We start from the raw sequence: 14,053 nt of genomic DNA on the forward strand, positions 1-14,053 counted from the left end.
AGCAAGATTAAAACTCCTCCCCCCCCCCCCCTTTTTAATATGTTACACACATGTGCACACAAATGTGAGAGTACAGAGCGGTTACACTTAGTAAAAGAGCTCTTTTCACTACTAAGCCTGCAATGAAAATGGCTAAAATGAACCCAGAAAAAATTACATGACTATAAACTCAGGTGAGAGAGAATCAAAAAGGATTGTGTTTTAAAAAATAGAATAAAGATACAGGTGAAGATTATGCTCCAGAAAAACTGTCATACTGATTTGCTACAAAAGCAAAATCAGGAAGAGATTGATGGATTGGTCACTCCAAATTAGCCTTAATTTACTTCTCAGAATCAACCTGAGCCAGACGACAGAGTATTATTAAGCTTTTCTGAGTTTTAATACAATGATATAAGAAAGTAGCAGAGAAGAGACCAGCATCAACCACAGACTAATTCTGAACATTTCCCAAGCCCAATTCCAAATTTAACCCTGCTTTGCTAGAATAAATCTACTTTCATCTTCAAGCTGACCTCATATTGATAGTTACCACATGTGACCCTAACAAGTACAAAGATTAGTTGCTTGCAAAGAAATAGCGTAACATGTGCGCTTAATCTTTTAGGTGCTTACAGCACAGGAAACATTTGGGAAAGTGCAGCAATTTGGAATAGGTTTCCTAGGAGGGTGGATTTGGAACCTAAAGTTATCAGATGTCAATACACAGGAATTCCTCTGTCAAGAGCATCCACTATGAGATCATGGCAAAAACATACAGGACAGGAATATGCCTCTAGTCAGTGACATCTGAGGCATCCTTAAAAGAAACCCTTCAATGAGAATGTATTTTTTCCTAGTAAATTCATATAAAGAAGTTTAATACTTTGAAATAAGATTAATTCTCTTTCCAGATCTGGCTTTCTAAAACCCTGGTTAGTCAGACATTCTTAGTTTTTTCAACTTCTATATAGACAGTAAATTCTTGTCTGAACCCAGATAAATTCTTAGCCTCTCATTGTTGTTTCCACCCAGAGTTAAGCATTCACTACGCTATCTTCTTAATCACTTTAAAAAAAAAAAGAAAAAACAACCCAAACAAATAACACTTTGCCAAATATTTCTAGAAAAACTAAATTATTTTCTCATCATCTTAACTCATTTGTGTTTTAACTAGGCTTTATAGGTGCTTTTTCACACAACACCATTAGTTTGGGAAGCTCCATTACATGGGAAGATGGTACCAGAAACTTACATATAGGTTTGAAAAGTAGTCAGACAAGTTTATGTCTGTCAGCAAATCTTAGCTGGCACTGTTACATGAAAAGACCTAGATGAAACCTACCTCAGGAAATCAAAGGTCACACATTGCAAGAAGATAGGCAAGCAGGATGAGAGAAACAACAGCAAATGCTAATCCCACAGACAGTTCTCCAAGACACCATGCTTCTTGGATCTCGGGTCTGAACAGACACAGCCATTCTTACATGAGACCATTACCAGTGACGGTGAGGCAGAACTCACCCGTACAGATTTGGCCATAAAATACGAAAGAGAGATACAACAGGTGTGCTGCTTAATACAAACTTGTCTCCCCCAAATTTTATTTTGCTTCTCTCTTTCAAGTATGTGAAATTAACAGAAGTTGTTTTAAAAATTATAAACACATCATCACCACTTGACAGAGGACTTCTGCATTTTTTGGTCTTCAGTTCCTGTATAAATTCTACCTGGCAAAAAGCAATTCAAATTATCAGACACGTCTTTCATTCTTTATTCTCCTCTTCCACTTCAAGATCTGCAAGAAGGACTTCAGGATTAAAAGCATCCAGATTTTCACCACAGTGCCAACCCACAAGATAAGATTGCATAGTTAGAACTTTTCTTCTTTCTCCTCAACTAGCAAAAGTCCTTTAAATAAAATGAGCTGCTCTGTAAATAATCGAAGTAACAAAGCCTGGTTTTGTAAGAATTTTAGATTTGTCTACATGTTCTTCCCTCTGCAACAGCAGAAGCATGGTACTCAAAACCTTACATCTCTATGCGATGTTTCCCATTCTCCCCAGGTTCTTTAGGCATATGCATAATTTCAACTGAATTTTAAAAAATAGATAAAAATAGGCAATATATTTTTTTTCCAGCTATTAGGACAAGGCACTAAAGACCTTATGAAGAGGAGTGTCAGGTCACAAAAACAGAAACTTGTCACTAGATGGGACTTGATGAGATTATGAAAATAGTTACTGGCAACAGTAGTGGACTGGATATGAATAGTAAGGTTCCTCCAAATTAAGTTACTCTAAAACGAAATGACTCTCTAAAGATGTTTTTTTTAATGTAGTGTTTATTGAAGTTCACCCAGGGAATGGTAGTTGCCACTTTGTAACTGCAAAGAAAAGAAGAATGCTGTGCTTTTCTGTTTGTTCTGTGGGGTTGCTTGTGGTCTTTTGATTTAAATAATATTTACTCAACTCGCAGAAGGTTTGACGTGGCAGGGAGGGCTGTGCAGGGTGAAGCAGAAGATAGCTGCTGCCCTCATGCGGCCCCGGCACTAACCACACGCTTCCACCAGCCACAGCTTTTCCAGTTCGACCCTTCACCTGCGCAGCTGCGAGAATATTTTAGCAAAAATAACTGGTTTAAGCATGTCAGCCTCCCTGGTACGGATTAAAAACAACACTTCCCAAAGACCTGGAGTGAGGCAGAAGAGGCAGCCTCTGTATTTTCACATATCAGTTTTCTGGTTCAATTCAATATACAAACACGTTTCCCAGGATACCTGAACGTAAGCCAGAGGAGCAGAACCTGCTTAGCCTTGAGCTCAGCCAAAACCTTTCCAGTACAGCAGGTCCAGAATTCATCTCAATTAACAACCCTATCGTGTTATTTAGTCTTTACAAAGATTAAAGCATTTAACCAAAAAAAAAAAAAAAAGACCAGAGAACCAAGCAAAAAAATCGATTCCTTGGGGTGGGGGGGTGGAAATCGCACTCTCCCGTGCAATTTCCACTTCTTCAAGCACGAGACACAACATGCCTTTAACAGGAAATCGTTGTTTACAGAATCAAACAAGCATAAAACAAGAAAAAAGAACTGCTCATGCAGAAGAGGCAATAGAGATGCAATAGCAGATAGTTTCAGGTACATTATATACAGCTCTCAGGGAGAGATATCAGTAAATACCGCATGCCTACAAAACACTTTCACAAGTGTTAACAACTCTTCAAGAGTTGGTTCACAACACAAGTGGCAAAGCTGGCTGCAGAATAAATTGGCTTACAGGTTTTGTCCTTTTGTCCGTCTCTTCCAGACAAACAACAGAAAAATTTAAAATTAATCATACAGATATCTCCAATGTTTTTATAAACTGGTCCTTGAAGAAAGAAACCATCATAAGATTAGTTAAGGCCGTGAACGTGGACAAGGATAGTGAAAGCTGTTTCCGGAGTAATTCCATTCCTGCAAAGGCACAAACAAATACACAGCTGCTGAGCAACATACATGTACACTTAGACCAGCGCAGCACTATATCAAAACCAGCAATTAATACACACAGCCAAGACAGGGTTTTTTTTTTTTCAAATGTCCTGGCTACATTGTTAAGTCTTAAATAAAAAAAAAATTAGCCCTAATTTCCTGAAATGACATTAAAGTCTGCAGGGGGGAAAAAAAAAAAAAAATTATCTTAGTTCTTTTTTATGCTACAATTACAAAGTTTGCTAGAAATGAGTGAACTTCCCAATATTAAGGTTCTTTACCTAATGGTTCCTCTCACTCCTCAGTTGCCATTTTCTGAAGCCATACTTACTGTTAATCACAAGAAGGAATTCTGCATCAAGGCTGCATCAGAAAAGCAGCAAATCACTCACTAGACAAAGGCAAGTTTCTCGAGTCCTTCATCCATCCATTCCTTGAAGCAGAAAGTATAATTTGCAAAGGAGAGTACGTAGCCTAATTTACGAGCTATCTTTAATTGCTCCTCAAATGTTTTAGTAACTACATCAAGAAACTTACAGCATTCAAAGGTCAGGAAACGCCAGCCTAAAGGCAGTCCCTTCATGTAACACCATGGTCTGTATTCACAGAAGCACAAACTATTTCTCAAATAATACAGTATGCCGTAATTATAAAACTTTGTGGGAAACAAAATACACAGCAAGCAGAAGTATGATAATAATATTATACAGTACTGAAGCTTTCCTATATTTTAATGCAAATAAGGCCTATTTTCAATGTGCAAACTTCACTAGAATTCAATTTGCAGTCTACATTTTATTAACTCAGGCTTCTGCTTCTAATGAAGTACTGGATCCAAACACAAAAGTTCTGAACTCAAATACATAGAAATTATTATAATGAATCATATCTAAAAATAATAAAAGCCTTTCCAATGTTCGGATAAGGCACTTCTAAACAGATTACGGTTACAGTGCTAACATACAAAAGCAGCATTACTAATTTCCTAGCAGTATAATGGAAAACCGCCTATGCTCTGTTTGGAACCTGATAGAATCGTGTGGGGCAAGTCTCAAAAGGCAGAGAAGTCTTAGCAACTAAATTCACAGTAATTAGATTTCTAATTATACCTAGAGCCTTAGTGATTGCTATAGTTAAAACTGCCTGAACTGTTCCATTATTCCTCTCTTTTCTAAAGCTCAGTTTTTCATCCTTTGAGGACAAATTCTAGAAGTTTAGTCTGTGCCTGGACATAATGGGTTTTTTTAAGTTTAAATAGAAGAAAAGATAGTTCTGTGCTTGAGTACGGAGAGCAAAATTAAACCTTACCATTACAAAAACAAACTACTACCTTTGAAAAGAAAAAATTGGTTGTGGTACTAATGCGGCTGGAAAGCATGAAGTACAGTGCCTTTGGTGTGGTGAATCTGAAGGCTGAAAAACACCAAACCAGCATTCGCAACTGTTTAGGTTGTACACTTACTTCTTAAGGCACTTCCACAAATGCATTTTAGGCAACTTCTAGCAGCAACTTTCACTAGCCACACCATCCCCTAGTTACAGTACCTACTTCAAGCCACCAGCACTGCCTGTGTGGACCACCATCACCAGTTTTGTTATGATCAACGCAGTATGTTAAAATACTGCTGCGTTTTTACAAGTGTCAGCAGATGATCTCTGTCCCAAGCAAGCAACTTCAGCAATATTACTGCTGTCCTGGACCATGCAGATGTAGAACATGTAGTTACAGGAGAGTGACTCTCATTTGGCCAATGGGATACTAGATTTAGAACACTGAGACCTTTATTCATAGTTCTCCTCTCGAGCTGCTGCGTGACAGAGAATATTTTCCACTTTCCTGTGCCTCAGCATCCTCTGCCTTCCTGAGTCAAGCCTGTGTAAGTTACCACTTCCTCCTAAGAAATGTGTCTCTATGTTTTGGTTTTTTTCATTAGTGTCTCCAGACTCAATTTTAGCTGAAAAGCAATTCTTACACAGCATAAAAGCTATTCTGAGATTGATTCATTTCTGACAAAGAATAAAAGGTGCAACTTAGTCAACACCTATTTAAAGTAAGCCTTCATACATAGGAAGTCATCAGCTACTTACCTGTTGGGAAAACTCAGCTTTTACTGATTTCTGTGCCAACCCATTTTCACTACTTCTTTTAAAGCATACATGCATCTGTGCATGTTTTGAGCAAAGATACTCGTCAGAACATGCACACTCATTGCAGCTGGAAAAGTCACTAGTTAAACTTTTCTGTAGTTACACTGTGTTAACTCTTTTTGTTCCAGGAGCTATTAAGGGGCATACACACTGCACTGTTGCAGCTCGATGAACCTCACGTTTAATCAGTGTCCCTAACACTGAAATCCACAGGATAACAGCTGCGAAAAAATGACATGCTTTTACAGGAACTGAGTAAAAGCAGTAAGGACCTTACCATCATCTGAAAAAAAAGTTAGATGTGCAACATATGTTTATAAGATTTAAAAATTGAATTATTTAACACATTCTGATTTCTCTCCTTTGGAACAGAGCAGGAAATGCTAAATTCTGGCCCTCAGAGATATAGATGGATAGATATCTTGGATTGTCTAGGCATTTAGTTATTCAAAATACCAAGAACTGGTTAAGAAACATCCTATAGTTTCTGCACCTGACTAAAATTTTGTCACTATCCTCACAGGCTATTACTTCCTCAAGAAAGCAATGCATACAAGAGCAGTATAATCATGTGGTGTCATGAAGGAATAACCACTTGAAATTAGCCATCTTAGGTTCAAACATCTATTCAGGATGTGCACACACAGTACAAATTACTTTTTGCTTGATGCCTGGGTGCACAATTACATTCCTTCTGAAGCACAGAGATACATAATTCATACAGAGCTATACTTCATGACCCAATTGTACTTGTCCTTGCAAGTCATACCCAGGCTTGATGGTTTATTGCCTCAGCCTGACACTGTGATGTAAATCCAGAGTGCAATAAGAAAAAATGAGATGTTACAGTGACAAGAGCACCAAAAAGGTTGGCAGAAGATAACAAATCCAGGAAAAATCTCCTCTGCAAAACATCACCAAGTGTGACAGACATGGTCAGAATCAGTACTAAGGCCACGGCCAGACAATCACACAGCAACAGCATATTATCTCTTTTGCGCCTGAAGTTATTGCCACAGCAACGTCAGCAGAACTGATGTGAAGCAGAATTGAAATGGTCATGAAAGGTGCTGAGAGTCAGCCTGCCTGCATTAAACTCAACAGAAGAAGTCCAAGTGATGTATTCCATCAAAACAAGTGATAGGGTGAAGCTTCCATTAAGGCTGGTAATATCTGAAGGCACAAGAGCCATTCCTGCAAAGGCTACAGGTCAGAGGTGCGCACTGTGCACCAAGGGGATGCACAGTGACAAGATGGAGGAAAGGCAGAGCACCACTTACTAACGCAGATGAGGCTGTCCTCACAGAGAGGTATTGTTTCCAGCTGAACTCTTTGCTAAGGGGTTCACAGTCAGCTGAGATGAATCAGTCCTTTCACCTCCGAAAGCACTCAGCTGCAGAGCAATTGCTAAGAGAGGTAAAGTGCTTTCACTGCATTGTACCTTCCAGAATAGGGGAAGCTGCTGACTTTGACCTCTGAAAAACTGTACCAGAGGATACAGCTTTGGCTGCATGTAAGACACTGAGTGCTGCCCCTTACAAACATTATCCCAATCCACCTCTCCGTAAGTCACAAGAATATATACCCTTTCCAAACTTGGGAGGGACAGAGAGAGAATGCACCAGAGCAAGTGAAGCAAGTGAAACATTAATTCAGGTTAACGTCATCTGAGCAAAACAAAGGCACACTGTGTTTAACTGAGCAAGTTGCTCAATTGCACCCATCACCTAGCCACGCAAATGGGGAGGAGGGAAATATAAAGGCTTGAAAGGGACTCAAACAGCAACAAGACTGCTGTCATCAAGAGAAGCAAGAGCACCTTACTATTTTAGGATGCAAAACTAAGACCCAGCAGTGTGGGGGGGGATGGAGAAGTATTCCTGCACCTTGCTTTTCTGCCTTGCTAAAAAGCCAGGATTAGCTCAGAGCTAAAACAGTAACCCAGGACTAAAAAAGCTAAAACAAAGACATAATAAACAGGAGGACAAGTTCAGCATCACAGCCACCCCTTGATCCACACAGCGCTTAGGCTGCTATGCTGTTACTGCCCTTCGCTAAACCTGCCCCTATAAGTTCCTAAAGCCTGAAGGGTGTTCAGGGAGTTTTTGGCCTCTGGAGAAAGCCCAAGGACAAAGCAACATTATGCTTGCTCCCTCCCTCAACAGCAATGTCATGCATCACTTCTCGTTGCCCTGGCAGAGTTTTGTCCTACACGGTTAACATTACAGAAGCACTAGAAATTCCTGGAGACAGCAGAGTGCCCACAACAGGAAGGCTGTAAAGTAACATTGGGTATTTCACTAAATATGCAGTAGCAGGTCAGAAAAAGATGAGGCACTTTCATTCCCCTGTTTCTTTGCCCTACCTTGTGAAGCGCCATCTTCTCAAAGACAGAGGGGCTCTCTATGAATTTTTATTTTGGTTTTAACTCTCTCATAGACCTTAAAAGTTCTGATCCATATTTGCTCAGTAGACTGTCTCTTCTGTCCTGGGGGCAGACAGGCAGCTGTCTCTGGCAGAAAGGGCAGGCAGTTCTGTGTGGTTTCATCAAACCACCAGAGCAAGAGGAATCACGAACATACACACCAGTCTCCAGCCAGTCAAAAGGTGGCACAATTAGAGCTGTGAAAGATACCACCACAACTGAATGTCCTGAGGAGGAGTTTAAGTTTAGCCATGCTCCTTACCCTGGCAGGTTAACAGGGAGCACAAAGTATCTTTAACAGCAGCAACACCTCCTGGGCACTAAATCCATTTTAATTTGTTCTGCACAGGTAACAGAATCATCCTCCATAGATAGTACACTGAAGTTTTCAGTTTCAAGCTGAAAACAAGTGGAACACTTCAGCCCCAAAGGAGAATTATTAGAAAAGTTAAGCTACTTTACCAGACAACTGTAGTCCTAACTCCTATTTTTACATCTTTGTTTCTAACATTCACTCTTGCCTCAATAACATCACTTCCTATTTTTAACATCTCAAAAAGCATCACTGTGATCATCAAATCCTTAAAGCATCTGAAAAGTGGCAGAGAGATTCGTTAGATCTGTAGCTGATTCCATGTTATGAGAACTTCCTAAACATTTGTTCTCAGTTTTGTGCAATAAGTACAGCACTAACACAGACTACAGCTGAATAAATGAAACAAAGCTACAAATAACTCAAACATCAGTGAATTCACAATAATCCATTGCAATGCTGTTCCCAGTCTCTTCCTGCAAAGCAAAAAAGCAACCCTTTCAGGGAATCTACGCTGCTGCGTAATACTGTTCCAAATAGATTTTTAAAGAAACTAATGCCCACAAAGTTAAAGCCTCTCAGGTTTTTCTGCCTGGGAAGCAGCAGCAACAGCAATAAAGTCTACTGTAAAGAAAACAAACACGCACCCTCTAAGGTAAAGCGGTAGCTAGATACACAGCAAGAGAAACAATTACCATCACTATTTGCTTGCCACCCCTCACAACAGGGGCATGACTGCCTTGTAATTCTACAGCAAAAAAGGATACGCTCCTTCATCCGCCCAATCGTAAATACATTCAGTCAGCTTAGCTCAAACTACTTTCATCAGAGATTTATGGTCCCAGTGCCAAATTGAGCTGACCTGGAGATGTTGTTTTTTGTTGTTTGTTTTTTTTTTTTTTATAGGAGCACTCCTGCATTTCCTTCTTCTAGCAAAGGCAAGTAGGACAGTAACTCCCAGAGAGAGGAACACAAAACTATTACATGCCTCTCTCCACAAAGCAAGTTTGTCTCCATGGCCTAGTTGCTCACACACCGACTGAACGTCTTTTCATTTGTTTTTCATTAAACAACAGAATGGAAAGAAGTCAGATGCCAGTGATTCAAGATCTGCTCACTTAACGTAGAACAAATGACACCCCTAGTAATTAAAAATACAACAGTTGTATCCACACTACACACCATCACACATACCGTGAGGCTTTAACCACATAAAAGCATGCATGCTCCAAACCCCTGTAAAAAAAGATCTATTTCTTCCATACATCTTTAGGCCCTAATACAAGAATCGACAAAAGTGCCAATTTTCTTTCAAAGTGACATCAGTATTTATATTAAAGATAAAGGTTTGATTGCTTTTGATTAATTTAGCCTTTTCTTCTGTGAGACTGGTTTCCATGGAAATGCACGCAGGCTAAAAACCTGCAAGCAGAAGTGAGTCAGTTTTGCCTGTTTATGTCTCCTCAGTTCCCATGGAAACAGACATTAAAAAAAAATGAAATAAAAAGGATAAGGGTCCTGAAATACCTTTCAGAAAATCTCTTTCCATAGATTTATTTCTTTGGCAGCCTTTCCAGAACTAGAGTTGGAAATAATGTGGAGCAACAGATGAGAGAGTAGTGACTTGATTTCTTTATGGAGACATCAACAGAACATACCTGGAGATGTTTCAAAAGCCACATTCAAACTGACAAGCTCAAAATCTATACCTGTAAATTGTGTTGACTTAGCTTTTGGCAGAAGTACCTAGAGTATATATTTCTTTAAATTAACTCAATCCTAATGTAGATAGAAATACAACAGAGAACAGGAAAAAAACATCACACTGTCCTTGTCCCAAGTATATTTCAATACTTGGAAGGGGGGAAAAAAAAAAAGGCTGCCCTGGGGAAATGAGTCCAATATTTCCAAAGGCAGGATGGTTTTTTTAATAGAATCATTCCTTCCTTACAACACATTAATTTTTTAGAATTGCAAAATCAGCTATACACATACCAGGTTAAATAACAAACATCAGTATTAAATTTTAACATGACTATATTCTGCCCTTCAGTTATGGGTAAAAGCGCATACCTCCAAGCCGATAAGGCGAATCTAAGAAGAACTTTCACCAAGACTACTTCTCCCACTGCACTTTTAAAAGACAATGGGGCACCTTCCCATGCACTGTCTTCTTCACACTTCTTGGCTTCTTTGAAGCCAAATGCATCAGGGAAGGTGGAAGGGATAGGAACGGGGAGTCGCTAGGAAAGAGGCTGCAGTGCATGTCTCAGACCTTCAAAACCTTCTCCTATCACTACCACTACTACTGACAACTCACGCGTCCAGAAATACAACAAACACAGTTATGACTAGCTGCTGCTGCTGCTGTTGCAAGGTACAGAACAGCTAAACCCAATACCAGCCTTATTTCTTTGTCTCCCACATCACATTATCAGTTCTGTGTGCTTAGCACCACCTCTATGCAACTCAACACTCTGAATCAGAGGGCTGCGGCATCTATCATTATTGCCTGGCTGGGAAGAATGTGCAAGAACATCTCTTACCACTATTGTCACAGACTGAAGCTGCATTACAGAAATCTGGAAAGCAAAAAAGGAAAGGAAAGCTTACCTCTGTATTAAATGCTGGGATCACATACTCCCAACAATCACCAGAACTCAAAGGTCCTCCTGCATACACACAGTGGAACACACCACTTTTTTGCACTTTGCTGCTGCTCTGAGAACTAACAACATACAGCCACTGACAAGAAACAAGGCTTCGGGAAAAGCAGCCAGCCATGCTGCTAAAAGGAAGAGAGAAGGGTGGTAGTCACTGGAGGTTTGTCTTGAATGCAAGAACCAGCTGAACTTAATTCAACCTTAAATAGTTCACATTAGCTGAATTCAATCCATGCTTGTCACAGGAAAGATAAGCTCTAGAGAATTAATTCTTTTCTGTTCTCCTTTGTATTTTGGCAAGGTGTAGAGTCACGCAGTAAGGAGAACAATCTCTCAGAGTTTACTAGAGCATTGCTCGAGGAGGACAGATGTAAAGTTAAATGGAGACGGTAAGAGAAACTTATCTTTTGGTCTATTCAAACATTTAGCCTTCTTTCTTGGAGGTATCAGAAGTGCAAATAAACAAATTAACTATTAATTTACTTCAGCAGCTAAATAGACAAACTTCGAAGTCTAAGCGTGACAAGATTCTTACAGAGTTACCACTAAAATTCCATGACATACACAGGCATTTTCTAAAACATTAAGTGAACAAACCACACAAGCAGCAAGTAAGCAGATCAAGTATTTTTCATCATGCTCTGTGGCAAATTTGTGTCTGATATTAAATACAGGTGTCAAGTTCACTAAAATCAGGCCCTGAAGAGATTGCAAGGGTGTCAGATATCAGGATCAGCTAAGTTTCATGCCTCCTCTAGCTCAAAGAATCGAGCAGAGACAAGATGAACAAGACTACAGAAGCTAGGGAGTCACTATGACACGGAAAAACAACGCTAATCACAAGAAAAGAGAAAATAGTTTAATAGGAAGATAACTTACCATAAAATCAATAATCTTGATTATTAAGCATCTCAAAACAAACTCATCTAACTTAAGTTTTGCCTTTGGGATATTGCCATTATCATATTAATTTTAAGGATATTTGCAAGGTCACACACTGAATTGTAATTCAGGAAATGAAACCACAACAGCTATCAAGCACCACCTTGTGCACTGAATTAAGCAAGGCTCTCCTTCAGAACACAGAAAGTACAACTGCACCATTATACATATTGCACATACTCAAGGAAGCCTAATCATGGTTAAATGAGCAACTTAAATTCTGTCATTTGTTAACTTCCAAACAGTTATTTATAGAAGCTTAACATTTACTCCTCTTATCAGGTTTCCCAATACAGGCTTTTAAATTTGTATCTTAAATCTGCACAAGTTCCTCATGTGTAAAATTACATGATAAATGAAACTTTTTTTTGATACTCACAAAACTCTGAAGACCAACTGCAAACTGGTACCTCCTTAACTGTTTCCAAAAGCAATTACATAAAATTTTGCCCTCTTACACTAGACCGCTGTTTACACCAATATTTAAGGGAGCTCCATCTGATACTTAAAGCACAATCTGTAAAAGTCTCTAGAAGAAAAGGAACAACGGTACAGCCTATATCAATTGTGACAACTGATAAAGATCAATAAGTAAATCTTCAAACTAGCATCATTGCTTTGTACATGTTGAAGAAGCTTAATGCAAGCACTGCAACTTCCAAGAATAAACGAAGAACACATCTGACACACAAGAGTAGAAAAAAAAGACACACACCTAACAAAAAGTCTATGTCATCGCCTCACCGTGCTCCCATCAGAACATCCAGGGTACCCTAAAGCTGTCAGTACACTCAACAGAAATTACTTTAACTAGGCTGCATCTTAAGTCATCTTTCCGGTAAAAGTGTTCCATTTATAGAAATCCACAGTGTTTAGACACAGATCTGCTGCGCTACATCACAAGGCACAGTCACCACAGGATTCCCCAGAGGCTGACGGGGCATAAAATAACAACTGGCACGCAAAATTAAAAGCTCAAAATCCGAAGCGGCAAAACCCAAAGAAATTTAGAAACCACCCCAGCAGCTTGGTATATGGCATGTTCAACAAAGTTCATATACAAGTTGTGGCCTGAAGGGTTTATTTGCAGGCCTTGATAAGTCCTAACACAATTTCTGGTGGTATGAAGGAAGCAAAGGATGGGAGGTGTTATAATTTCATAACAGATCATCACATGGTAGCAGACACGGCAAAACTGTTCTTTTAACCACATTCTGTACTTGTTTTCATGCAGGAAGGATTTTCTATACCTCATCAACAAAAGTGCTGGTTTTCAAAACGTCACAATCAAGATTTTTGACTCCTTTGACTCATTTCATTCAAGAACAAACCTGAAGAAAGAGTCCCCGCTCAGAAAGGCACTATATATCTCCCTTTACAAATTCAGTCTTACAACACCTGTTCTAGTATAAGGCACCTCAGCGATCCTCTGGTCAAAAATCACTGCTTCAGTGCAAATGTTATGTCCAAGTCATCAGCTGTCATCATGCGAAACTTCTTAGTGCACATAATGACAGACAAGGAGCATGTAGAGGTACAAAAGAGTAAGTTTAATAAGCATAATAAGCATTGCAGTAGAAACCTCCAGTGGCATGCTCAGAAACACCATACAGCAAAGATGGAAATAGACCAAGAGAAAAACAATCCTTCTGGATCAGTGTTTCTCAGCCGCTGATTCTGGGAGCAACGGCCGGCTGGGAGACATCTGAAACACCCTGTGGAACAGCTGCAAAGAAGGCTGGCTTGTGTTTTGGCGGCTGGGGGAGAGGGGGGAATTGTTTTCTTGGGTTTGTATTTTCAATAAAAAACTCTCACATGCAAGCAAAAAAGCAATCAACACAAACAAAAAGTAAGAGCAGTAACTGAGTAATCAAATTTCAGCCTAGTTTATATCTCAGTGCAACTAAAACCTCCTATGGCATTACTGCACAGTACAATCCTCAGATTGTATTCAGTGAGGTCGGATGTCTCTTTGGTCTTAAAAAGGTTGAAAGACATCCTTTTAGGTGAAAGATAGTTGGCAGATAACAACACGGAAGAAAAATGGAAGATGAGGATTTCTGAAGGACAAATTAAGATGACAGACAGCCAGCATCTATGATTATA

At 39.4% G+C, this 14,053-nt stretch overlaps 1 protein-coding gene across 1 annotated transcript in view; it reads right to left on the bottom strand.

The window, feature by feature from the left end:
* The window catches only part of LOC104498048 (CMP-N-acetylneuraminate-beta-1,4-galactoside alpha-2,3-sialyltransferase-like), a gene marked incomplete at its 3' end in the record, with an annotated part of 107,417 nt that overhangs the window by 92,774 nt on the left and 590 nt on the right, over positions 1 to 14,053 (bottom strand). The window lies entirely within an intron of this gene.

Source organism: Buceros rhinoceros, unplaced genomic scaffold (assembly GCF_000710305.1).
Source record: "Buceros rhinoceros silvestris isolate BGI_N320 unplaced genomic scaffold, ASM71030v1 scaffold40648, whole genome shotgun sequence".
Classification (NCBI taxonomy): Eukaryota; Metazoa; Chordata; class Aves; order Bucerotiformes; family Bucerotidae; genus Buceros; species Buceros rhinoceros.